A 25529-nucleotide genomic window follows, 5' to 3' on the forward strand; every position below is an offset into this window, starting at 1 on the left:
GTTGCTTGATGCGGCGCATGTCGCTCACGGTGGGTGGCCGGTCGCGAGTACCTTGGAAGTTGGCGATGAGGCAGGTGCCCGGAGCCAGATTCAGGAGCCAGGTGCGAGCTCCTTCCTTGAGCGCCATGGGGAACCAGTTCGCCATGACCTTTTCATCCCCGCTGGCAGCTTCGATGCCCAGCTCGTAGAGCTGGAGGAACTCTGCAGGGTCAGTCGTGCCATCGTAACGAGGAGGCAGGTCAGGCTTGAACTTGCCGGGCCACGCGACGCTACACAGCTCGGTGGTGTAGGCACGGCAGCCTACGGTGACCACGAAAGGCCTCGGCTGGTGGAGAGCTTGGTCTTGAGGGTCCCCACGTGCTACAGCTAGGAGCAATGCCGGGTCTTGGCGTGCCGGAGCTGGACCAGGGTCGCGGCGTGCCGGAGCAGGGAGCGCCCGGGCAGCCCCTTGCGGGCGTGGGATCTCTTGGAAGCTCCGTTCTTGCTGCGCTGGCACCTGACGGAGCGGGTTCCGCCCAGGGGCCACGCACCTTGGAGCCATAGCATCTTCTTGGAGAGGAGGCGGCTGGTACGCCTCCGGAGCTTCGTTGCTCACGCGGGGCGGGGTGTGGCGCAGAGGAACGGACGGCGCGGGAGAGCCCCCTGCGGCGCGGACAAGCTCAGCGACGCGGTCGAGCCACTCCTCATAGACGTCGTCGACGGGACGGTAGCACAGGAGCTCGTTTGTCGCGAGGAGCGCAGCTCGAGCCTCCATGGGTGCGCGGAGCGCGCGGGACGAAGAACCAGCTGGTGCGAGCGATGGAGTAGTGGTGCGGCCGTCTTGCCGCACGGATGGATGCTGGGACGACGCTTGCTGCTCGCCCCCCGCCGGGCCGGTGGCGGCGTTGACGGCGGGCGATGGGGAACGACGAGGACGTCCGCCGATGGGCGCCATCTGGGCGACGCGATAAGCGATGGCGGCCCGGCGCTCGGCGCGGGCCCGACGAGCGTCGGACTAGATGCGACGGTCGGAGGAGAACGGAGCGGTGGACGACGAATTCCGGCGCACCCCTACCTGGCGCGCCAAATGTCGGATTTCGGGTTACGGCAGACCCTTAAGGTTTGAACACTGGGGTACACGCGGAGAATACGCCTTCTACCTCTCCGTCTCGCAAAGATCTAAAACTCCTAAAAGAACTGCACAAGGGACACAAGATTTATACTGGTTCGGGCCACCGTTGTGGTGTAATACCCTACTCCAGTGTGTGGTTGGTGGATTGCCTCATGGGGCTGATGATGATGAACAATACAAGGAAGAACAGCCTCGCGAGGGCCTGTTCTTGGCTGGGGTGATGAACTGCCAGGAGGAGTTCAGCCACCTGTCTCTCTCTCTCTTACTCTGCTTCCTACCGATCGAACGAACAGAACCGAACCCCCCCAACTATGTGGGTGGCTGGTCCTATTTATAGAGGCCCTGGTCCTCTTCCCAAATATTGAGCGGGAAGGGAGCCAACAATGGCGGGCTAATTTGAAGGGGGGCAGCAAGTATCAACTATCCTGACAAAAGCAGTCTTCGCCTGCGCAAAGCTCTGGTGATGACGCCGTCCTGGGCTCCACGGTGACCTCCGTCTCGTAGTCCTCCTGGTCTTGGTCTCGTTGCACCGAAATGGCAACCTTTGCCTGATGTCTTGGTACTCCGCGGCTGCGCTTGCCCCCTTTGCACCAAAGAGGAAAGAAGGACGCTACGCGCGCTGGTGCCCGCCTGGCGCCCTGAGTCGTCATGGCTTGCATCACGGGCACCTCACGAGGTACCCCGCCTTGATCTCTCTGCCTCCTCACGAGCCAGCCTGACGAGGCCGTGCCTGAGGAAGCTCCGTGTCGTCCGCCTCACGAGGCTTGGCCCCTCGCGAGGGTCTTGAGTCTTGTGTTGTTGAAGATGGGCCATGTTGGGCCTCCTTTGAGCCACGCCGCAGGCCGCAGGCAGGCAAGTCTGGGGACCCCCGTTCCCAGAACGCCGACATTCTCGTCTAGTCATGGACTGCGACAGGTTGAAGCGCCCCCTGCGCCCTTCATCTGGAGACGGGCTGGCTCCAGGCTGGGCTTCTGGTGCGGCGCGCCCGGCCGTCGCGAGGGTGCCAGCACCCAGCCCCCTGCCCCGGAGGGGGAACGATGATTCGTGGCCCCCGACGCTTGCTTGGGGCGGATGATGGTGTGGAACACGTGCCCGAACGCGCCCAGGAGCGCCGCGCTCACCGCCAAGGGTTCCTTCGAAGGGCAACTGACGCGGTGAACCTGCTTGGGGAGGAGCTTGCTGACGAAGACGCGCGCCTGGAGGCCGAGGGCCTGCGCCTGGCTGCAGGGAGGCGCGAGCTGGATGCCGCCATCACCCTCGCGCGCCGTCAGCGTGATCTTGACGATGAAAAGGCGAAGGCGTCGCTGGAGGCCTCTCGGGTGGCCCGATCCCAGGCTGCCGAGGAGGCCCGGGGAGCTGACCGACGGCGAGAGGCGGCGGAGGAGCGGGCTCGTGAGCTCCTGGCCCGGTGCCACTCACTGGGGGAGCAAGTGGAGCTGCGCGAGTGGGCCCTTGCATCGATGCGGGTGGCCTCCGGCGACCCAGCTGAGCTCCAAAAGCGTGAGGAGGCGTTGACGCTGGAGGCCGCCGAACGCACCAGCGAGTACGAGCGGCTGGAGACGAGGGACCGCTTGGTGACGCAGGTGGAGGACGATGTTGCCGCACGGGAAGCTCGTGTCCTGGAGGAGGTCGGACGCCGGGTGGCGATGGCGCGCCAAGACCTCGAGCGCGAGTTCGAGGGGAGGCTAGAGTTGATCCGGGCCGAAGCTGAAGGAAGGATTGCAGCCTTGAGGGCCAAGCGGGAGGAGGCGACGCGGCTGGCCGACGCCTCCCGGGCTGCCCTTGAGGTAGCGCAAGGGGAGTTAGCCGCCTCCCAGGCCGAGATGCTCCGTCTTCGCCAGCGGGTGGAGGAGGCTGAGGGCGTCGCGCGCCAGAACGCGGACGAGATATGTAAGCGGCAGGTCCTGGAGCTCGTGCATGGCCCCATGCTCGCCACTCTCCGGGAGAGAGCTAGCGCAGCCTTGGGCAACATCTGTGAGGCGGCCGTTGGCGAGCCGCACACAGCCAACTATGCTGGCAACCTTCAGTTCTTCACTGCCGTGGTGACGCAGCTGGAGGCGCGGTCGGCCAGGGCTGACAGGTTGGTGGAAGAGAGGAGCTGCGCCCTGCTGGGGCGCGCCTTCTCCCGTGTCTTCAGCCATCTCCTGAACATGGATTCCCGCTTCGATTTTGACGCTGTCATCGCCCCAGTTCCCCAGGCCGTCCGAGGCGACCTGGCGCACTGGGTGGAAGACAACATGGACGCCCTTGTCAGGGCCTTCGCTTTGGACGACGACGACGTGATCGTGGGTGCTGACGAGGGCGGCGCAGTGAGCGGCCCTGACGCCGCTGGAGGCGACGCAGACGACGATGGCGAATTCGGCGACGCCAGCGAAGGCTCAGGAGGTGCTTCCGAGGACGCATTGGGGGATTGGTCTGACTGAGTGTGTATCGCTCCTGTCTTTTTTACCCTGCATGGATAGAACTCAGGTTTTTGACCTGATGGTTGTGAGAGCATTTTGGGAGGGGAACCCCTCATGTAGAACCTGTGTTCATCGTATTAGTAGTTGTCATATTGCACGAGCGCCCGCGCTGGGCGGTTGGCCGGTTTACCTTTGTTTCGCGCAAGTCCCGAAGCAGCCTGTGGGAGGGCGTGACGCCTTTGGTGTTCTTTAGTTGATTCCATTGGATATGAGAGTGTCGCTGGCGGGGAGCTTCACAAGCCTTGGCCTTCTTCACAGGCTCCGGGCCTTTTCCCAAATGCGACGGCTTCACAGGCACTTGCCTTCTTCATAGGCTCTGGGCCTTTTTCCAAAATGCGATAGCTTCACAGGCACTCGCCTTGCTTCACAGGCTCTGGACCTTTTCCTGAACGCGAGAGCTTCACAAGCACTCGCCTTGCTTCACAGGCTCTGGGCCTTTTCCTGAACGCGAGAGCTTCACGGGCACTCACCTTGCTTCACAGGCTCTGGGCCTTTTCCTGAACGCGAGAGCTTCACAGGCACTTGCCTTGCTGCACAGGCTCTGGGCCTTTTCCTGAACGCGAGAGCTTCACAGGCACTCGCCTTGCTTCACAGGCTCTGGGCCTTTTCCTAATAGGACAACCTCCGCAGGCACCCGAAAATCCTCCCAAGAGGGAGCAACAGCGGCAGTTGGGCTGCACACGAGCCAGGCCTGACCCGACTCGTGAGGGGCTCGCGAGGGGAGGCAGCTGTAGCGAAGCGGTAACCATAACGCGAGAAACGGCTCGAGAGAGAATAAGCACACCTACCCCGAACACACGCAAATCTCAAATTCGAATCCAACTTAAATCCAGTGGGGGAAAAGATACAGCCAAAGGGAAAGGCAATGAAAGTAGACAAAAGGCCGCGTCCGGCACCTAATCTAGTCTTGGACGTCTTCTCACCAGCGCGGAGCTAAGTGCTGTCCACTGGGCGTGGGAGGGAGCCCCAGGGCCTGAGGCCGGCACCCCTGAGACTCCGGGGCATGTACAGCCCCACTCATTATTACGTGAGAGTGTCACGGGGCGGCGAGCTTCACAGGCACCGGGCCTTCTTCACAGGTACTGGCCTTGCTTCATATCGCCAGATGAGGGCCCCGCCTTGCGCCACACTCTAGTGCCATCAGCAACGACCGGAAACCAGGACGCCGCCCGATGGGGTAGAGTGGTCGCCAGCGGTTCCCCCGACGACCACGGGTCCTCCGCCAGGGGCAGGCCCTGAGGCACCTCCCCAGCAGAGGGCCTACCTCCTGAGAACACCTTGCTCCGAACGCCGCGGTTGTGATGTCGGATCCCGGCCCCTCTCCTGCAGCCCCCTGCGCCCTCCTCCCGAGGGGTAGGAGACTGTGGGAGCGGGGCAGCTGTTTGCTGCGGCGACCTACACCTCCTGCGATCCATGGTTAGCGTATACCTACTCCTGAAGAATTAGCGGTGCCCGATAATCGTTGCCTCCAGCGTGGCCAGTGGGACCGTTCTGGGGCTCATGGAAAGGCTCATCTTCTAGTGCCTCGTCCCCCCAGCTTGGGCTGAGGAGCGAGCCTTGTCCGTTCTCGTGAGGGTGTCCTTGGTCTATCATGAGGGGCACATATTCCTCCGGCGCTGTCATCCCGAATGCCACGCCGTGGTGCCCCGCATGCCATGCGGTCCTGCCTGTCACGCCCACCGCGGGGTGGCAGTGCGGCCACCCACTGGTGCCGCGGGTCGTGTTGAGTCCTTCTCCGCGGGCCGGGGGCGGGGGCAGCACCGCCGCCGATCCGGTGCCGACAGCTTCGCTGGCGTCGGAGTAGCCTTGGAGCCCGCGGGCGCGTGCGGAGCCCCCGCGCGGGTCGCCTTGGGCTTGAGATGGGAGCTGGGTGGAGAAGGGGTGAGCCCCCGAGGCGGCGAAGCCCAGGAGCTCCGCCACTCGCTCGAGCAGCACGTCGTGGCCGCCCTCCAGCAGTCTGAATCGCAGCAGCTCTCGGGCCACCATGAGCGCGGCCCTCGAGTTCGCCTGCTCCTGGCGGGTGTACGACGTCGTGGTCGCGGCGTGATTGGAGGCCCTTGCTGCCGACCGTGCCTGCCGCAGTGTAAGAGTTGTCGAAGTCTATCCGCGTCGCCCGCGGCCCGCAGCGCCCTGCAGACTGCGAGCTGCCTGGGGCACGGGGTCGCCCGAGGCGACCGGCTCTACGCGGGCAGGCCACGCAGCCTACGGGTCGGGGTTGCCCTCCTGGTCGCCGGGCATGGTGATGGCGATGCGACGGGGCACGGAGCGGTGGAAGTCGAATTCCGGCGCACCCCTACCTGGCGCGCTAAATGTCGGATTCCGGGTTCCGGCAAACCCTTAAGGATCGAACTCTGGGGTGCGCGTGGAGATTACGCCTTCTACCTCACCGTCTCGCAAAGATCTAAACTACTGAAAGAACTGCACAAAAGACACAAGGTTTATACTAGTTCAGGCCACCGTTGTGGTGTAATACCCTACTCCAGTGTGTGGTGGGTGGATTGCCTCTTGGTGCTGATGATCATGAACAATACAAGGAAGAACAGCCTTGCGAGGGTCTGTTCTTCGCTGGGGCGATGAACTGTTAGGAGGAGTTCAGTCACCCTTCTCTCTCTCTCTCTGTCTCTCTTCGATCTAATCCTCTCCCTTTCTTCCCACACCCTTGCTCTATGAGCGGCTGGTCCTATTTATAGAGGCCCTAGTCCTCTTCCCAAATATTGAGCGGGAAGGGAGCCAACAATGGCGGGCTAATTTGAAGGGGGACAGCAAGTATCAGCTATCCTGACAAAAGCAGTCTTCGCCTGCGCAAAGCTCTGGTGATGACGCCGTCTTGGGCTCCACGGTGACCTCCGTCTCGTAGTCCTCCTGGTCTTGGTCTCGTTGCACCAAAATGGCAACCTTTGCCTGATGCCTCGGTACTCCGCGGCTGCGCTTGCCCCCTTTGCACCAAAGAGGAAAGGAGGATGCTGCGTGGGCTGGCGCCCGCTTGGCGCCCTGAGTCGTCATGGCTTGCGTCACGGGCACCTCGCGAGGTACCCCGCCTTGATCTCTCCTCCTCCTCGTGAGCTAGCCTGACGAGGCCGCGCCTGAGGAAGCTCCACGTCGTCTGCCCCACGAGGCTTGGCCCCTCGCGAGGGTCTTGAGTCTTGTGTTGATGAAGATGGGCCGTGCTGGCCCCCTTTGAGCCACGCCGCAGGCAGGCAAGTCTGGGGACCCCTGTTCCCAGAACGCCGACACTCTTCAGTCTTGGATCCAACTTCCTCCCTTCTTCGCCTCCGTCATCCCGCAGGGGGAGCCCCTGGAGCTCTAGCTGCAGCACGCCGGCTGCAGCACCCTCGCGACCGAGGCAAAGGTCGCGGTCATCGCCCCGGGCGAGATCTACATGACCCGGGACTGGAGAGAGATTGCCCGGGTTTGCAGGACAAGGGGCATCTTCGCGGTCCACTTGGACTACGACGGTGCCGGGTGGAGTGCTGCCCCGGTGAAGGCGGCCAGGGCCCTGCTGCGACGAGGACTAGGCTCGCTAATCGCTCCCTTGGCGGCTCCTCAGGCGGTGGGGACGTCGGAGGCTCCAGCGACTCCGGTGAGCCCTTCGCGACTCCGGAGACGAGCGAGACAGCTACGAGCTCCCGAGCCGGCGCCGCTCCCGGAGTAGGGCAGGCTCGTCAGGCCGCCGCCGACTCTGATCTGGATGGGGTTGGCGTAGGTGCTTGACGGCCCACTGTTGATGATGGCGTCTTTTGTAGCGATGCGCGCAGTTTGCGTCTCTTTAGGATGTGTTCCCTACGAGGAACCAAAAACGCGCCCCACGGGGGCTTGTAAGGTGCCTGTGATCCTGTTTTGTTAATATAACTCTTGTCGTAGATTTGTGCGAGTTGCTCATCCCGTCTTAGCTCGGTCCTCCCTTTCGAACCTCACGAGGGCTTGGTGCTCTGCGCCGACAGGTCCCAGTCCCAAGGCGGCTTCAGCCGTCGCTGGTATGCCAGGTCGCGATGACGTGGTCAAGGCCAGGAGGTGAGCGACCCGGAGTCCGGTAAGAGCCCTTGAGTCGCGATGCTCAGGAGGTCCCCTTTGGCGCCCAAGCAGCCGTCGTTCGGTGAGAAAGGGGGGTGACGTCGCTAACATGGGATAGCATTAGGTGTAGGGATGGTGCCACGGTAGCTGGCGCTTTCGGGCGATAACGAGGATCAGGGGCCGCTCTCTGGTGTGTGGCCGGGTCCGTGCATCGACAGGCGCGAGGTTGCTCGGCGAGGTCCTCGTGTGTCTCTCCCCTCTCGCCTTTGCTCCCCTTTCTGCTCTACGTCCTCGGGTCCCGGCCCTCGAGCGAGTCTCAACCATCGCTAGTATGCCAGGTCGCGATGCCGTGGTCAAGGCCAGAGGGTGAGGGCTGGAGAGCCAGTAGGAGCCTTGAGTCGCGATGCTCAGGCACCCCCCTTTAACGTGCAAGCGGTTCGTGCGGACGAGAGCGAAGGAGACACAGCAAGAGCCTCGCCTGACGCAGATCCTTCAGGAGGTCCTGCGGGTCCATCATAGAAAAAGAAAGGGGTTGCCATAACAATTGACTGTCAGTCGTTGGTTGCTTCCGAAGGGTAGTGAGGCACTGAAGGCTTGACGAGGTGACGCTATGCGGGGCTACCGTGGCCAGAGCTCAGCCATCCAGGTTTGTCGGCGTTGTAGGGATGGACCCATGCGCAAGCGTCGTGCTGTTTGGGAGCAGCTCCGTTAGTTGGCGTCAGCTGAGCAGGCAACTAGGTAAAGCAAATTAGCCGCAGAGGAGTGGATTCGTTCAAATAGATGCTGGGAACACGGAGATCACTGGGTCAGGCCCGAGCGACTTGGGGGTCATGCTGCCCGAGGGGCTACCCCAACAAGGTAAGCTAACGATGCGAAATAAAAGGGATTCATGCCGCAGGGACGGACCCACGCGGCCTGGGAATAATGCAGCCCTAGGGGCGCTCCCAGCTGGAAGTGAAACTTGAAAGATGTCACCTGACAATGCTGAGGATGAAGGGGTGTTGGTGTAGCCGGCTCGGTGGGGTGCGGGAGCCAATCCACATGAGCCCCCAGGCCCAGGGGCCTCGAGAGGCTCCGGAGGCGCTGGCGGTTCCTCGCGGGCCATCTTCATCTCCGCCAGGGCTGCGGAGCGCCTGGCCTCTTGTGCGTCTGTGATGCCCCTCATGAGGCGCTGGTGTGTGTCAGCCGCGCTCGGCAAGCCGCGAGGCATGCGAACGTAGCTGTGGGGTGGACCTCCGCAGCGCCCCACTCGCGAGGGCCAGAGGCGCTCCAGGGAGGCGACTTGGTTGAGCCCTGGTACATCGACGCAGACGCGCAGCTCACCATCCTCGCCTGGATGGGGAGCCACTGCTGGTAGGCGGCGGGCGCCTCTCATGACTCTTGACTCCTGTAACTCCTGAATGGCCTTGCTGACGAACTCCTGTGGGTCTGGATCTCCTCGCCTTGCTCCTTCTTGAGGGAAACATGCTTCGAAACATGCCTCCAAGTGGTGCCCAAGCGCCTCCCTCGTGACCCTAGCTAGGTCGGTGGCCCTCCAGGGGAGAGCCCCCGAGCCCTGCCTGAGGAGGGCGCCGGGCGCGCTTTCCTATGCGATGGAAGGAGGTTCCCCCTGGGCAGGCACGGGCCCAGAGGGGCCTTCCTCCTCAGGGGCCAGGCCAGACGATGTCTTCTTCTTCTTGGGGGCGGCCTCGGGAAGCCTCCTGCTTCTACGATCCGGGTCTTCCAGTGACGCGGCCTGAAAGGCTCGCTCCAGGGAACACACCGCGTCCTTCTCTTCACAGGGCACCGTGATGACTCTGCCGCTTCCTGGCATCTTGAGGACGTTGTAGCCGTGGTGAGTCATGGCCATGAACTTGGCCAGCGCTGGGTACCCAAGGATGGCGTTGTACGGCAGGCGGATGTGAGCGACATCGAAGTCGATGAGCTCGGTGCGGTAGTTGTCGCGTACCCCGAAGGTGACAGGGAGGCGGACCTGCCCGATCGGTACCGTGGAGCCGTCGGTGATGCCGGAGAAAGGCTTGGTTGGCTGGAGTTGGCTGTAGGGCACTTGGAGGTTGTTGAATGTCTCTACGGACAGGACGTTGAGCCCTGCCCCACCATCGATGAGGGTCTTGGTGACCACCACGTTGCTGATGATTGGGGAACAAAGCATTGGGAGGACTCCGGCTGTAGCTACGCACTTGAGTTGGTCCGCTGAGCTGAACGTGATGGCGCATGCCGACCACCTGAGAGGGCGCGTGGCTTCGAGCCTGGGGAGGGCTCCATTCACTTCGCGGGCGAACTGCTTGAAGATGCGTTGAGAGGCTGGGGCTTGAGCTCCACCCAGGATGCAGGCGATCGCGCGCGGCTCCTGGAAGCCCCCAGCCTCCTCATCCTGGTGGCGGTCCTTGTTTCTCCTTGGCTGCGGCGGCAGCGGCGGGAGGCCTATGTTGCCCTGCGGGTGATCCTTGGGAGGCTGATTCCTCCAGCCTCCCTCGCGAAGTGGGTCTTGCCAGCGATCCTCGCGAGGTTGGTCGCGCCACCCCTGGCGCGGGCCACCGTCTTCCCAGCGCCCTGCGTTCCTTCCTCCTCCTCGGCCGTAGCACCGGTCACCGCGGTCAGGGCGACGGCTGATCCTTCCTTCTCGCACGGCTCGGAGTTCTTGGCATTCGCTGGTGTTGTGGGTGTGGAGGTCGTGGTACACGCAGTATCGGCTGCCCTTGGGAGGTTCGGGCTGATCTCTGCCCCGCTTGGTGTCCAGTTCTGTCGCGAGCACGGCAGCCCCCTTGCGCTTCACTTACTTGGCCTTGAGCTTCTTCTCTTCTGGGTCTGCGGCAGGCAGCTCGAGGAGGGAGCGACGCCCTTCCTCAGCCCTGGCGCACTTGTTCGCCAAGTTGAACATCTCCAAGGAAGTCCACAGGTCTTCATGATCGCCAGCTCCTCCTTCATCTTGACGTTGCGCATGCCGTCGGAGAAGGCTGAGATGATGGCCTCTTCAGTCACCTTGGTAATCTTGAGGCGTGCGTTGTCGAAGCGCTGGATATACTTCTGCAGGGTCTCCCAGGGTTGTTGCTTGATGCGGTGCATGTCGCTCACGGCGGGTGCCCGGTCGCGAGTACCTTGGAAGTTGGCGATGAAGCGGGTGCGCATCTCTTCCCAGGAGGAGATTATGCCTGGAGCCAGGTTCAGGAGCCAGGTGCGGGCCCCGTCCTTGAGTGCCATGGGAAACCAGTTCGCCATGACCTTCTCGTCTCCGTTGGCAGCTTCGATGCCCAGCTCGTAGAGCTAGAGGAACTCCGCATGGTCGGCCGTGCCGTCGTAGCGAGGAGGTAGGTCCGGCTTGAACTTTCCTGGCCACGCGACACTGCGCAGTTCGGTGATGTAGGCGCGGCAGCCTGCTGTGGCCACGGGAGGCCTTGGGTGACGGAGAGCCTGGTCTTGCATGTCCCCACGCACTGGAGCAGGAGGATGATCGCGACGTGCTGGCGCAGGGAGCGCCCGGGCAGCCTCTGGCGGGCGAGGGACTTCTTGGCAGCTCTGTTCTTGCCGCGCTGGCACCTGACAGAGCGGGTTCTGCCCAGGGGCCACGCGCCTTGGAGCCATGGCATCTTCTTGAGGAGGAGGCGGGCGGGGCGCCGCAGGAGCCTCTTCGCCCGTGCGGGGCGGAGTACGGTGCAGCGGAACGGATGGCGCGGAAGAGCCCCCTGCGGCGCGGACGAGCTCGGTGACGCGGTCGAGCCATTCTTCATAGACGTCGTCGGCGGGACGGTAGCGCAGGAGCTCGTTCGCCGCGATGAGTGCAGCCCGAGCCTCCATGGGCGCGCGGAGCGCTCGGGACGAAGATCCAGCTGGGGCGAGCGAGGGAGTTGCGGTGCGGCCGTCTTGCCGCACGGACGGATGCTGAGACGATGCTTGCTGCTCGTCCCCCGCCGGGCCGGTGGCGGCATTGACGGCAGGTGCGGGGAACGGCGAGGACGCCCGCCGACAGGGGCCGTCTGGGCGACGCGGGAAGCGAGGGCGGCCCGGCGTTCCGTGCGGGCCCGACGAGCGTCAGACATGAGCGCGATGGTCGGAAGAGAACGGGGCGGTGGAAGACGAATTCCGGCGCACCCCTACCTGGCACGCCAAATGTCGGATTTCGGGTTCCGGCAGACCCTTGAGGTTCGACCACTGGGGTGCGCGTGGAGATTTCGCCTCCTACCTACGTGCACCCCTCCGCCACGCTAGGATGAAAGCTATGGGAAGAACAGCACAAGAGACACAGGGTTTATACTGGTTCGGGCCACCGTTGTGGTGTAATACCCTACTCCAGTGTGTGGTGTGGATTGCCTCATGGGCTGATGATGATGAACAATACAAGGAAGAACAGCCTCGCGAGGGTCTGTTCTTGGCTGGGGCGATGAACTGCTGGGAGGAGTTCAGTCACCTTTCTCTCTCTCTCTCTCTCTATCTGCTTCCAACCGGACGACCTCCTCCCTTTGCTGTGTGGGTGGCTGGTCCTATTTATAGAGGCCCTGGTGCTCTTCCCAAATGTTGAGCGGGAAGGGAGCCAACAATGGCGGGCTAATTTGAAGGGGGACAACAAGCATCAGCTATCCTGACAAAAGTAGTCTTCGCCTGCGCAAAGCTCTGGTGATGACACCGTCTTGGGCTCCACGGTGACCTCCGTCTCATAGTCCTCCTGGTCTTGGTCTCGTTGCACCGGAAAGGCAACCTTTGCCTGATGCCTCGGTACTCCGCGGCTGCGCTTGCCCCCTTTGCACCAAAGAGGAAAGGAGGACGCTGCGCGGGCTGGCACCCGCCTGGCCCCTGAGTTGTCATGGCTTGCGTCATGGGCACCTCGTGAGGTACCCCGCCTTGATCTCTCCGCCTCCTCATGAGCCTGCCTGACGAGGCTGTGCCTGAGGAGGCTCCGCGTCGTCCACCCTGCGAGGCTTGGCCCCTCGCGAGGGTCATGAGTTTGAGTTGATGAAGATGGGCTGCGCTGGGCCCCCCTTTGAGCCATGCCGCAGGCCGCAGGCAGGCAAGTCTGGGGACCCCCATTCCCAGAACGCCGACAGGTGCGGCTATCGATAGATTTAATATACACTCTGCAGAGGTTAGTACACTGTACCCACACTACGGAACCCATGGCCTCGCACTCCCATTCGGGTGGACCAACGATGATCAAAACCGATCTACTGCCATGACACTCTCCCGGCCACTCTCTCCTGGGTGGCCCCATGTCTACCAAAGACACCGACGACCACCATCGTGGCCAAATATAAACGGTCCCAAACGGGGACCCGGATCCATAACAACAACAACGGGCACACAAGGCTTGTGTCCGCCTACCTTATCAGGGTAGCACGCGTCCATAACCTTTCCTCGTTGGAGGCACCAGCGAGAGGCACGACAATAGACCTAGTTAGGACCTTCCCATAAAGGTAAGGGTGGTTGCACTGGTCAGTTCGATATGGTGGCACCATTACTCAGCCAATAGTTGTTCAAGTTCAATTTAATCCGGTTAAACTTGAATGCAAAATGCTGAGCCATGGTAAAATAACATGACGGAATGACAATGCATGAGCATGATATCAACATAAGCATGAGGGTAGAACATAACTATCCACCATATCAACGATGAATCATATCCACTAAGCATGGCAGAAGTACACACTACTCATATCTTAACATGAACATCAACAATAAATACCACGCAACAACACATCAATCATATTACCGACTAAACACTTAACCATCTAACAGCAAAGGAACAATGCATTTTAACAGTACTCGGTAACCGACGTTAGTCATGCATCGAAGAACATGACCAACCCAACATGTACTACTATCAAGCATGGCAATATGAAAGTAATACTATCAAGTAGCTCATGATAACAAAGTGCAAGAAAGCATATCATGACGGTAACCACCGATCCATAAGCATAACCGAAATAACGATGGCAGTAGCAAAACAATCATGCAATTATTAAAGATTCAAGCTGAAAACCAATGCTACTGCATGGCTATCATGCAAATGGTGGTTGTGGCTTGCCTGGGAGTGACGGAGACTCCGGGAAGAAGTGCGGTGAAGCCGCGGAACGAAACGTCGGATGGTTCTTTCTCAGAGGGGGCTGATTAGAGGCAAGGGAAAAATGGTCATTTTCACTGTGAGACCACCTAGTTAAAATCTGACCAAAAGATAGAGCTCGACGACACGAAAAATTGAGTGCTAGTTTCACCTTGATCGGAGTTACGGTTGAAAAGTTGTGAGGAGTTGAAGATCAGGGACCAATCTGTGAAATTTTCATCACCAACGGGTCCCTGGGTGGAAAAACTGAAAGCGCAGAAGGGGAAATACGTTTTCTGAAAAAGAAAGCGTATTCCCAACCGAAGTAGATTGAAAATACATTTTCATAAAAGGAAAGCGTACCCGGAAGAAACCCGTCTCCACTTACCCACGTGGACCCATGGCTGGAGCCACTTCCAGGCGGGGCCCAGGCGCAGGGGGAGGGGGCATGGGAGTTCGTCTCCTTCCTCCCGCTCTTGTGCTCCCGTGAAGGGCAGAGAAGGATCAGGGGAGGAAGCGGTGAGGGGGCCGGCCAGCTCCAGCCATCTCTGGCCGAGCCGAGGGCACCGGAGGGACCGAGGCAGCGAGGGGGTCCCGTTTAGAGGGATCACGGCCGCCGGGGAGGAGAGGGGTGGAGGGGAGAGGTGGCGCCAGGAGGAGGACCATGACGGGCGGGCGGTGGTGCTCTCCGGTGAAGCAGGCACTCCGGCGAGGGGGAAAGTGGGTGGGGCGGCTGAGTGGAACGAGGGGGATTCGGTGGACGTGGTGGGAGGAGGAGAGGAGGCTCGGGTTGGCCGGAATCATGCCAAGGCTGAGGCGGCCACGGAGGATGACAGCGACCAACGGCGAGATTGGAGCACTCGGGTGGTCGAGGAGGCTTGGGGAGAGGCTGGTGAGGTGCGGAGGGGTTCGGGGGTCCTTATATAGGCGTGGAGGAGGGCTCTAGAGCTCACTCACGAGTTCCCGACCAAGCTTTAATGGCAGACAGAGGTTGGACGCGGCACGGGGGCGGCTCTAGCAGCGCATTGATGGCGAATGACAACGAAGCAGCGACATAGCAAGATGCAGTCGAGCACGTACGGGTGAGCTACTGGACAACGTTTGAGGTCGAGACGAGGAAGGAGGAGACGATCACAGTGGCTGGACCGAGCCAAAGCTTGCACTATGTGTGACGCTAGCGTGATCACCACGGGCACTGGTGCAAACGGCGTGTTCTTGTCAGGCCGACCATGTGTAGTAGATAGACCATCCTGTCCTTAGTCAAAATGAAGAAAGAATTGGGTCCAGGGGCGAATAAGAGATTTGTAGATGGCCCCAAAGCAAGGCAGCAGCCAAGTGTTTGTGCTGTGCTGTGGGGACACCAGCTTGGTAACGCAGTAAATAGTTTGTCCAGTGATGATCACACACTCAGGTGATGTGGATCACCAAAAATCAGACTAAGAGGAGGAGTTTAGATGAGGGTTGCTGTAGAAACCACTACAATGGCCAGAATTAGGGATTTGGATGATGCATTCACATGGAGAGACAAGTTGAGCTGAAATTTGGCAAGTCCTAATGATTTGATCATATGAAGATGCTGTAAAAGTTTCATACCAAAATGGTACTTCCTTCACAGCTATCTTCACTGACCAGAATCTTGCAATAATTCTAGAGAAATGTTGGCTAGGTGAAATGGTTCCAAATTTGGTGGAGAGATGTTATTGGGGTATGGGAATGCTCTGGTAAATTTTCAGGCAAAATGAAGCAATATAAAATGTACTTGCTTCACAATCTAAAAATATTGACAGAAGCAAAGATTTGGTCCTGTGCTCACATAGATGACTGGATGGGGCTGAAATTTGGAGGAGTGTAAAGATATGTGCACAGTAAGGAGTGTTCAAAATTTCAACTCATTTGGATAACCCAAGCTAGCACTTACTTCACAAAGGCTTCCCTCAGACATGAACTTTGAAAAATAACCGAGGAACTTTGGCTAGGAAAATAAAGTTTAATTTTGGCACAAGTCAATTATTTGGACAAGAAAATATGCCCAAGAAGTTTGGGGTCAAATGGGCAAAGATAAATAACACTTGCTTCACAATGTGCCATTTAGGACAGAATAGGAAATGAATTTATTGAGAAAGATGAGAAATATGACCAATGAAATATTTTGCCATATTTGAGGAATATATGACCCAAACAATGTATAAGAATTATTTGGGGATTTTTGGATGGACAGAAATATAGGTTGCTTCACAACCTAGGGCAGATAGGGTTATTCCTTTAATAGAAAAAGGAATATTTCCTAGAAAAAGATTTTAGGGTTTGGTCAAGCAGTGGAGTGACATGATCTTGGCAAGGTTTTGAGGATCATGAGTCACTTGGGAGAGGAAATGAAGGTGATTTCCCAGGTGACAAGGCCACAAAACCACTCCAAAAAGAAAAACAGAGCAAAAACCAAACAAATCAAAAGAATAAGAGAAGGGCCAAAATCCACGCTATTACAGCTCATCCAGTCGCTGAGGACATGCACATTAGGAAAGATGTAGGATTGAGGTTATGGGGACAGTCTGATCCCTATGTTGTTAGGAGGAGGACTACAGTTGACTACAGGTTCCATACAAAGGAACAACAAGATTTCTATGAAACCATTATGCTTGACAAGAAGCCCATAGTGTGTGACATGAAATGGGTGGACTGGGAGTTCACCCGAGAAAATAAAGATCACTTCCCTGGAGTGTATGATAGCTTTAAGGCTTGTGGAGTTGATTAATTCATTGGACAAAAGCTCACCAAGTGGAATGATGAGTTGATCATACAGTTTTACTCCACTGCCCACTTCTATCCAGATGGAAGGATAGTTTGGATGTCTGAGGGTACTAGGTACCTGTCCACAGTTGAAGAATGGGCCAAGCTAATCAATGCCCCCAAAGAACATGAAGATGACTTGGATGTGTATGCCACCAAGAAGAAAGACCACAACTCAATGGCAAACTTGTACAAAGAGATCCCTGACAAGGCTTTGGAGACACACAAGCTTGGATCTGTACATTTCTTGTTGTCTGGTCTGCCTACGATCAACTGGATCTTAAGGCACACATTGCTACCCAAGTCAGGAGATCACAAGATGATCCGAGGACACTCCATCAACATGCTACAAATTTTTTATGTTCCCTAGAAGTTCAAAGTTATGAGTTTGATTGTCGAAACGATCAAGAGGACTGCTTCTGATCAGAAGATGAGTTGTGGATATGCTCCACATATTCAGGAGCTCATCAACTCTAAGATGGGCACAGGGACTTACTTGCTGGACAAGGAGCATCTACCTCTATATCCTGAGTTTGAAGACAACACTGCTGTGATGAATGAGGAAGAACCATCATCAGCTCAAGTCCAGGAGAAGAGGGCCAAGGAAAGGCTGAGAAAGCTGCCCAGATGCCAAGTGTTGAAGAGGCATCTTGAGTCTTCCTGAAGAGCAAACAAGATTAGTTAGGCCATCTGATTCAAGCTACACTGAGGATTGAGAAGGGCTTGGCCACCCTGACTCAGAATTAGGAGAGCCTGGAGAGGATTGTGGAAACAAAATTCTATGATCTTGATCTAAAGGTGACTGAGATTCAGACTGCAGTTGAGCAGCTTCAGGAGGAAGCAGATGAGAGGAGAGGAAAAGCAACCACTAATGCTTTTAAGCATGTGCCACGAGGTCCAAGGTCTGTTGCAGTGCTAGTCTCATATGCCAGAGCTTCAGTGTCAGCACCAGCAGCTACAGCTCCAGTGCCACCTCTAGCACCCACTCCATCAGCTTCAACTACATAGTCGGAAGCCTTCATCCTTGGAGTTCTATCTACACCACATCTAGAAGACCAAGCCTGAGATACGTATATAGCACTATGCATTTTCAAACTTTTTGGTAACTTGTTGCCAAAGGGGGAGAAATATGTATAGATAGTCTTCGAGAGAGAGTGTCTGCTTCTTATCTCTCTTGCTTTTGGTTGAACTTTTTGTGTGCTTGTGTGAGATACTTTATATCCTTATGTCCATGTGAGATACTTATGTGATCATGTGGTTGATCATATGCTACATTAATGTTTGGTTGAATGATGCTATCCTTTATATCCCATATATGATCATTCACTTTCTAGGTGATGAGTGCATGCTTCTAATTTCTATCATTTTGAGCGCTCCACCAAGATGTATGTGACATGGACGAGTAACCCATGATCCTAATTGATTGTGCATTTGCATTCAAAAGCAAATTTTACTTAATGCACAAATTTAGGGGGAGCTCTTGCTTATCACATACTTCTCAAAGCGATGATGTTTTTCATTCTTATAATCATTTGTCGAAGCTTTGATCTATATGTTGTCATCAATTACCAAAAAGGGTGAGATTGAAAGTGCAACTATCCCTGGGTGGATTTTGGTAATTCCTAACAACATATAGCTCATTGAGCTAATGCTACTTGAAGATAAATATTTCAGGAAAAGCTCAATGATTGTCATGGCATGGATTAGAAAGTGGACCACTCAAAATGCTAAGGACAAAAGATTGGCTCAAGCTCAAAGCACAAGACTCTATATTTTACTTTTAGTGATCCAAGATCACATTGAGTCCATAGGAAAAGCCAATACTATTAAAAGGGGGTGAGGTGTTGCTTAATGAGTTGCTTGCTCAAAATGCTTAGTAATATGCTCCAAAAACCTTCAACTACTTTCTCATATCCACATATGTCCCAAACCAAAAGTCAAACTCGGCCTCACCGAAATCTTCTATCCGGCGCCACCGAGTTCACTTGACATAGCTACTTCCAGAAACCCTAATCAATTCAGTCTCACCGATAGGAATCTCGGTCTCACCGAGATGGGATTGCAAACTCTCGGTTTCCCTTCGTAACATTTCGGTCCAACCGAGATGAGCGATTGGTCCCACCGAGATTGCAATGCAAACTCTCTGTTTCCCCTTCGTAACATTTCGGTCTAACCGAGATGAGCAAATCGGTCCCACCGAGTTTGCCTGACCAACTCTCTATTTGCCTATTACCAAAATCAGTCCCACCGAGTTTGTGTAATCAGTCTCACCGAGATTACGTTATGCCCTAACCCTAATGGAATCGATCCCACCGAGTTGACATATTGGTCCCACCGAAAATCCTAACATTCATATTTTGAACTAAATCGGTCTGACCGAGTTATATGATTCGGTCCCACCGAGTTTGGTGATTTGTGTGTAATGGTTAGATTTTGTGTGGAGGCTATATATACCCCTCCACCAACTCTTAATTCGTGGAGAGAGCCATTAGAATATGCCTACACTTCCAACATACATTTTCTAAGAGAGAACCACCTACACTTGTGTTGAGGTCAAGATATTCCAATCCAACCACATAAATCTTGATCTCTAGCCTTCCTCAAGTTGCTTTCCACTCAAATCATCTTTCTACCAAATCAAATCCTATGAGAGAGAGTTGGGTGTTGAGGAGACTATCATTTGAAGCACAAGAGCAAGGAGTTCATCATCAACACACCATCTATTACCTTTTGGAGAGTGGTGTCTCCTAGATTGGTTAGGTGTCACTTGGGAGCCTCCGTCAAGATTGTGGAGTTGAACCAAGGAGTTTGTAGGGCAAGGAGATCGCCTACTTCATGAAGATCTACCCTAGTGAGGCAAGTCCTTTGTGGGCGATTGCCATGGTGGGATAGACAAGGTTGCTTCTTCGTGGACCCTTCATGGGTGGAGCCCTCTGTGGACTTGCACAACCGTTACCCTTCGTGGGTTGAAGTCTCCATCAACGTGGATGTACGATAGCACCACCTATCGGAACCACGCCAAAAATCTCTGTGTCTACATTGCGTCTGCTCCCTCCAAACTCCTCCCTTTACCTTCATATGCAATTGTTTTACATTCCACTGCTATACTCTTAGAATTGCATGTGTAGGTTGATTACTTGTTTGTGCTAAGTTACTAAAATCTGCCAAGACTTAAAATTGGGAAAAGGCTAGATTTTTATTTGGTCAAGTAGTCTAATCACCCCCCCCCTCTAGACATACTTTCGATCCTACAATGATGCTATTCTTGTCGTCATTGACCGACTTTCTAAAGTTGCACATTTTCTGGCAGTCAAAGAAACAATCACTTCTAGTCAGCTTGCAACTCTCTACATGTCCAGAATTGTTTCACTTCACAGTATTCCACTGGTTATCAGTTCAGACCATGGCAGCTTGTTCACTTCAAGATTCTGGGCAAGTTTCCAAGAAGCTATGGGAACTCATCTATCGTTCAGTACTGCGTTTCATCCTCAGTCGTATGGACAAGTTGAACGTGTCAACCAAGTTCTCGAAGACATGCTTCGAGCTTGTGTAATTTCCTATGGCAAGAAATGGGAGGAATCTCTTCCGTATGCTGAGTTCTCTTATAATAATAGCTATCAAGCTAGTCTGAAGATGGACCCCTTCGAAGTGTTGTATGGAAAAGTGTCGAACCCCTCTGAACTGTTCAGAAACTAGGGAACGTGCACTCTTCTGTCCGGATATTATCCAACAGGCCAAAGAACAAGTCTGCATTATTCGCGAGAATCTCAAGACTACTCGGTCACGTCAGAAAAGTCAGTATGGCCGTCATCACACAGACATGGTCTATCAACCTGGTGAAAAGGCTTATCTTCGAGTTACACCAATGAAGGGTGCTCACCGCTTCGGGATCAAGGGCAAGCTATCTCCTCGCTATATCGGTCCCTTCACTATTCTTGAAAGGCGTGGAAAAGTGGCATATCAACTGGAGCTTCCGCCGAACCTTTCTCAGGTTCACGATGTGTTCCATGTGTCACAGCTCCACCGTTGCTTTAAGGACCCAATCCGAGCAGTGGATCATAAAGAGCATCTGATCTGCATTCTCGGCCAAGCTAAATGCCACACATGTCAGAAGGCGATCAAGTTCCTCAAGGTCCAGTGGTTGCATCACTCTGAAGATGAAGCCACATGGGAGCGCGAGGACCGCTTGTGTGATGAATACCCCGCATTGTTTCCCTCTACCTCCTAAAATCTCGGGATGAGATTTCTTGTAGTGGAGGAGTTTTGTAACTCCTGGATAATTAGGCTACAGTAAACCTCTACTAAATATGCCACGTCACCTCTGTCACTGTTTAATCTCGCATTGGTTCAAAACTTTTCAAATTCAAAATTTAAATATTATCAAACAGCAAAAGTTTTCAAACATCAAAACAAAAATGTTTGGTTTGTGCCGAATATTACAAAGGTAATTATAGTAAAGAAAACACAAATTTATAAAATACTTAAATGCCCTAAGTTGAATTAAAACTGTAAAATAAAATAAATAAAATAAAAGAAATAAAAACAGAAAACAAACAAATACAAAAAAGGAACCCCCCACCGGGCCATCTGTGGCCTAGCTAGCCAGCCCAACTGGGCAAAGGACTAGCCGGCTGGCCCACCCCACACCCCACTCCCTTAACCCCCTGGACACCCAAACCCTAACCGACACCCCTTGCCAGGACCCCGATCCTAAGCCACATTGATCTAGCATGTAACACATAATATCACTTTGCGGCCTCATGCACGGTATCCCCACGGGTGCCATGTTACCTGGCCCGGGACCGTTTGCGCCTTTTGGTTCACACATATGATAGTGTCGCTAGCATCCATATGACAGAGAACCCGGGCTGACATGACTAGTCGTGAACCCAAAGTGGCACTAACTTACAGGTACACGCATACATGACCCAGAAACAAACGTGTCGGTCATCAGCGAGTGAATTCGGGCTGTAGCAACTAGGCTAGCAGGACTCCGAGAATCCGGGCTGTAGTAGGCTAACAGGACTCCGAAAGACACGTGTGACATTTCCCCGAAGGGACATCCACAGGATCGAAGAAGGACACATGTCGGCCAGTCTAAGTGTTTCGGAGCAGTAGCAACTGGGCTAACAGGACTCTGATAAACCAGGCTGTAGCAGACTACCATGGCTCAGTGGAAGCACTAGACTACATTTCCCCATAGAGAGGCTACCAAGGATAGACAACTAGGTTGTCGGATCCCACACATACCAAGCATTTCAATCATACGCACAATATGCTCGATATGTGTAAATACAACATGGCATCACAACAGAACTCTACGACTCAAAGTATTTATTCATTAGGCTTCGAGGAGCCAGATATTACAAACATGGGTCTGATGACCCAGCATTCAAGTCACATAAGCAACAAGCACATGCGGAAGCTTAACTTATCCGATTACAGGCAACTACAAATGAAAAAGGCTGGGAAGCCTGACTATCTACAAGACCATGTCGAGGGCACAAGATCGTAGCTGAGGTAACAAGCTAAATGTCGAAGTTCACGCGGAACTACTAGCGAGACTGAAATCTCTCTACAAAACATAAATTAAGCAAACGTGAGTACAAATGTACCCAGCAAGACTTACATCAGAGCTAACTACATATGCATCAGTATCAACAAAGGGGGTGGTGGAGTTTAACTGCAGCAAGCCAGCTTTGACTCAGTAGCTATCCTAAACTACGACTACAAGTAACTCTTTTGAGGTGGCACACACGAGTCCACATATTCACCATATCAATACACCACTATGGATCCGCTCCCGTCTCCCTACGAGAACGCCATCCATAGCACTCACGCTTATCTTGCGCATTTTAGAGTATCCACTTTCACTTGTCTATGAACTGTATAGGCAACCCAGAGGTCCTTTACCGCGGACGCGGCTATTCGAATAGATGATGTTAACCCTGCAGGGGTGTACTTCTTCACACACGCTCTCGCCACTTACCACCATGTACACGTCGTGTATCCCGGAAACAAGCAAGCAGAAGCCTGGCGAGGGAGTCGGCCATGACCTGACTAACCACACAAGTCTCTAGTCTAGTTTTATCGCCTATTCGGGTTCCATCCGCAAGGAGATCCGGCCGAGGTGTCGCTCACGGCCCCAAACGATGTGTGGAGGGTTCTCGAGACACCAAACGGGTGACTCGGTACACCATGCCATGGTGTATCTACCGCATCATAGCCCACCCCTAGGATCAGCGCTACACACGGCCTCCAACACATATCCTACAAACACCAGAAACTAGTTGCAACTCCTGGATAGAGATCAAGGCGATTAATAAGTCGAGAGAGTCAGTTAAGGATCCCAATGTGTGGTAGTAGCTGTTCATGGATCACAAACACAGAACTCAGTTCTTGAGGACGGTTTCAATGAGACAACTCGCCATGTACTCCTACATGGCCTCTCACCGCTACCTTTACCAAATCATGTTCACACACTTAGCTCTCAACAGTAGGACATGTTCAAAACTTTCTAATTCATTCCCGATGAATCATACCTGACTCAACTCTAAGCAGTAGCAGGCATGACCACAAACATGAATGAGTAGGCACAACAAGGCTCAAACAACTCCTACTCATGCTAGTGGGTTTCATCTATTTACTGTGGCAATGACAGGTCATGCAGAGGAAAGGGGTTCAACTACCGCAGCATGTAACAGTTGAATTGTTGTTGTCCTAATGCAATAAAAGATAACAGGAGCGAGAGAGTGCGATTGTATCGGAATGAACAAGGGGGTTTTGCTCGCGTGGCACTTCTGAAGATTATATAGCTCTTCATCGGCGTCATTGATCACATCGTCGAAACCACGTCTATCAAGAGGGGACAACCACCGGCAAACAAGAGGGAACACAATCAATGCAATGCAACAATATGATGCATGGTCATGACATGGCAATATGCTGTGATTTGAGCTAATGCAACTAGCAACAGGTTAAATGAAGTTGGTTTGAATCCAAGATTCAATTTCAAACTCCATATGTGGATATTCAAATGCCATTTATATGATTTGTCCTAACAGCAGCTATAAGTTGTTCTAACATGCATGAAAAAGGTACAGATGGATAGATGGGATTTTTCTGATCATTTTTCATATATGATTTATCTTATTTGGAGTTATAGATAATTTTCTATGAATTTTAGAAGTTTTGGGCATTTTTCGAATTTCCTGAACAAGAATAAGTCCAGAGAAACCTATTACTGCGTTAGCATTGTGTCATGCTGACCTCAGCAGGTCAACATGCGTCGTCTAGGTCAAACCTGACTAGTGGGGCCCACTGGTCAGTGACACAACTAACTAACAGAGTTAGTTAGTGTTAGGTTAAGCACTAATCTAGGTTAATTAGTACTAAACTAAACCTAACGAATAATTAACAGGGGCGGGCCCATGCGTCAGTGACCCTGGGGGTCAAACAGGGGTCAAACCCGGGTCAACTTGCTGGAGTTGACCCACGGCTCATCGCTGGCGAGGCCAGAGACGGCGGATGGGCTTAGGATTCCTCCTCCGGCGACCAAATGGCCGGCAAAGGGCATCTACGAGATGCGGGCACTCGTCCGCGTCGAGTGGTGGTAGCGGTTGGGCCTGGGATGGCCGGAGTCGTCACCGGCGTCGACCTTGGCGGTCGCCGGAGCTCGGGTGAGCTCGGGGTCGATGCTACGGTGGGCAGGGTGGCTCGTGCGGGGCACCTATGTGCTCTACGCGGCGCGGGGAGGGAGCTGAGCACGACTGTCGGACCGTTGGGTGGCCGGAGGCACGTCAGCGGCGAGCACAAGCGACGGCGTGTGCGGGCAAGCAAGGTGGGGTGGCTATGGTGCACGAGGGCGAGAACGGGGAGGGGGGGGGTCAGTGGCTCATGGCAAGTGCAGGGAAGCGAACGGCGAGCTCGGGGAGGCACGGACGACGACGGGGCATCTCCGGCGATCTGGGGGGCAGAAGGTTGAAGATGACGTCGGCGGCGTTCGGGGGCGTCCGGCATTGCTTGACTTAGCGGAAATGGTGTGGGCAACAAGGCGATGGCCGTGGACACGTTGGTGAGGCGAGGGGGAGGCGGTGGCTGCGGCAGCAGCGAGCGGCGGCGACGGCTGCGCTCGGTGGAGAGAACAGAGGAGGGGGAGAGCATTCGGGGGAGAAAGAGAGGAGTCCAGGGCGGTGAGGTGGGGTCTTCGCGGCGTCGCGCTGGCCTCGGCGGAGGCAGGCAGGCAGGTGGCGTGGCGGCACGGCCGTGCGCGCGCGTCGGCCACACACCCGCGTCCTCCTGGCGCGGTGGAGAAGATGACTGGCACTGTGGGCCAATTGGCTGCATAGTGCTGGGCCGGCTGGACGCCAGGTAAGCCCAGGTGAGGTTTCTCTCCTCTCTGCCTTTTCTGTTTTTGTTTTTGTTTTCTATTTCTGCTGTTGTTTTTGATTTAGCATAAATGCCAAACCATTTTATAAAATGCTGAAAATATTTATGGGAACCTCTGAAATTAATTCCAATAGCCCAGAAATACTTTCAAGATTATATGGACATTTAAAAATATTTATAGCATTTAAATGTCCAAATGCAAATACTTTACGATTTAGTTCAAAGATCCAAAGTGTCCTAGAAAAGTGAGCACAATTTTTGGCAGAGATTCTGGACCAGGGCAAAGATATGAGCATTTTATAAGGGCATTTCAGGTTCATTGAAAAGATTTAATTTTGACCCTAGTTGAATTCATTTGCTGCTAGGGTGTAACAGTCCCCATTTCAAATTCATTTGAAATTAAACATGATGACATGAATGCTTTCATGCAATTAGCTACAAGCAATTCTAGGGTTGTGACAACTCACCCCCACTAAACAAGAATCTCGTCCCGAGATTCAAGCGTAGGTTAAGATGAAGGGGGGCGCAAACTAACACAATCTTCATGATCTAGGTTGCACTTCATAAGAACGTTGATTCAATCACCATCTTTGTCTCGATGTCTTGCTCTGAGAACTCCAACCAACATGACAACGAGAGGAAAGGGGAAACTCTAAAAGGATCGATCTTCTCAAAGATAGAACAACTCAGGATCAACTCATGGAGTGAGACATTGAAAACATCTCTCGAGCTGAGACAT

This window comes from Triticum urartu, chromosome 3, assembly GCF_003073215.2.
Source record: "Triticum urartu cultivar G1812 chromosome 3, Tu2.1, whole genome shotgun sequence".
Lineage (NCBI taxonomy): Eukaryota > Viridiplantae > Streptophyta > Magnoliopsida > Poales > Poaceae > Triticum > Triticum urartu.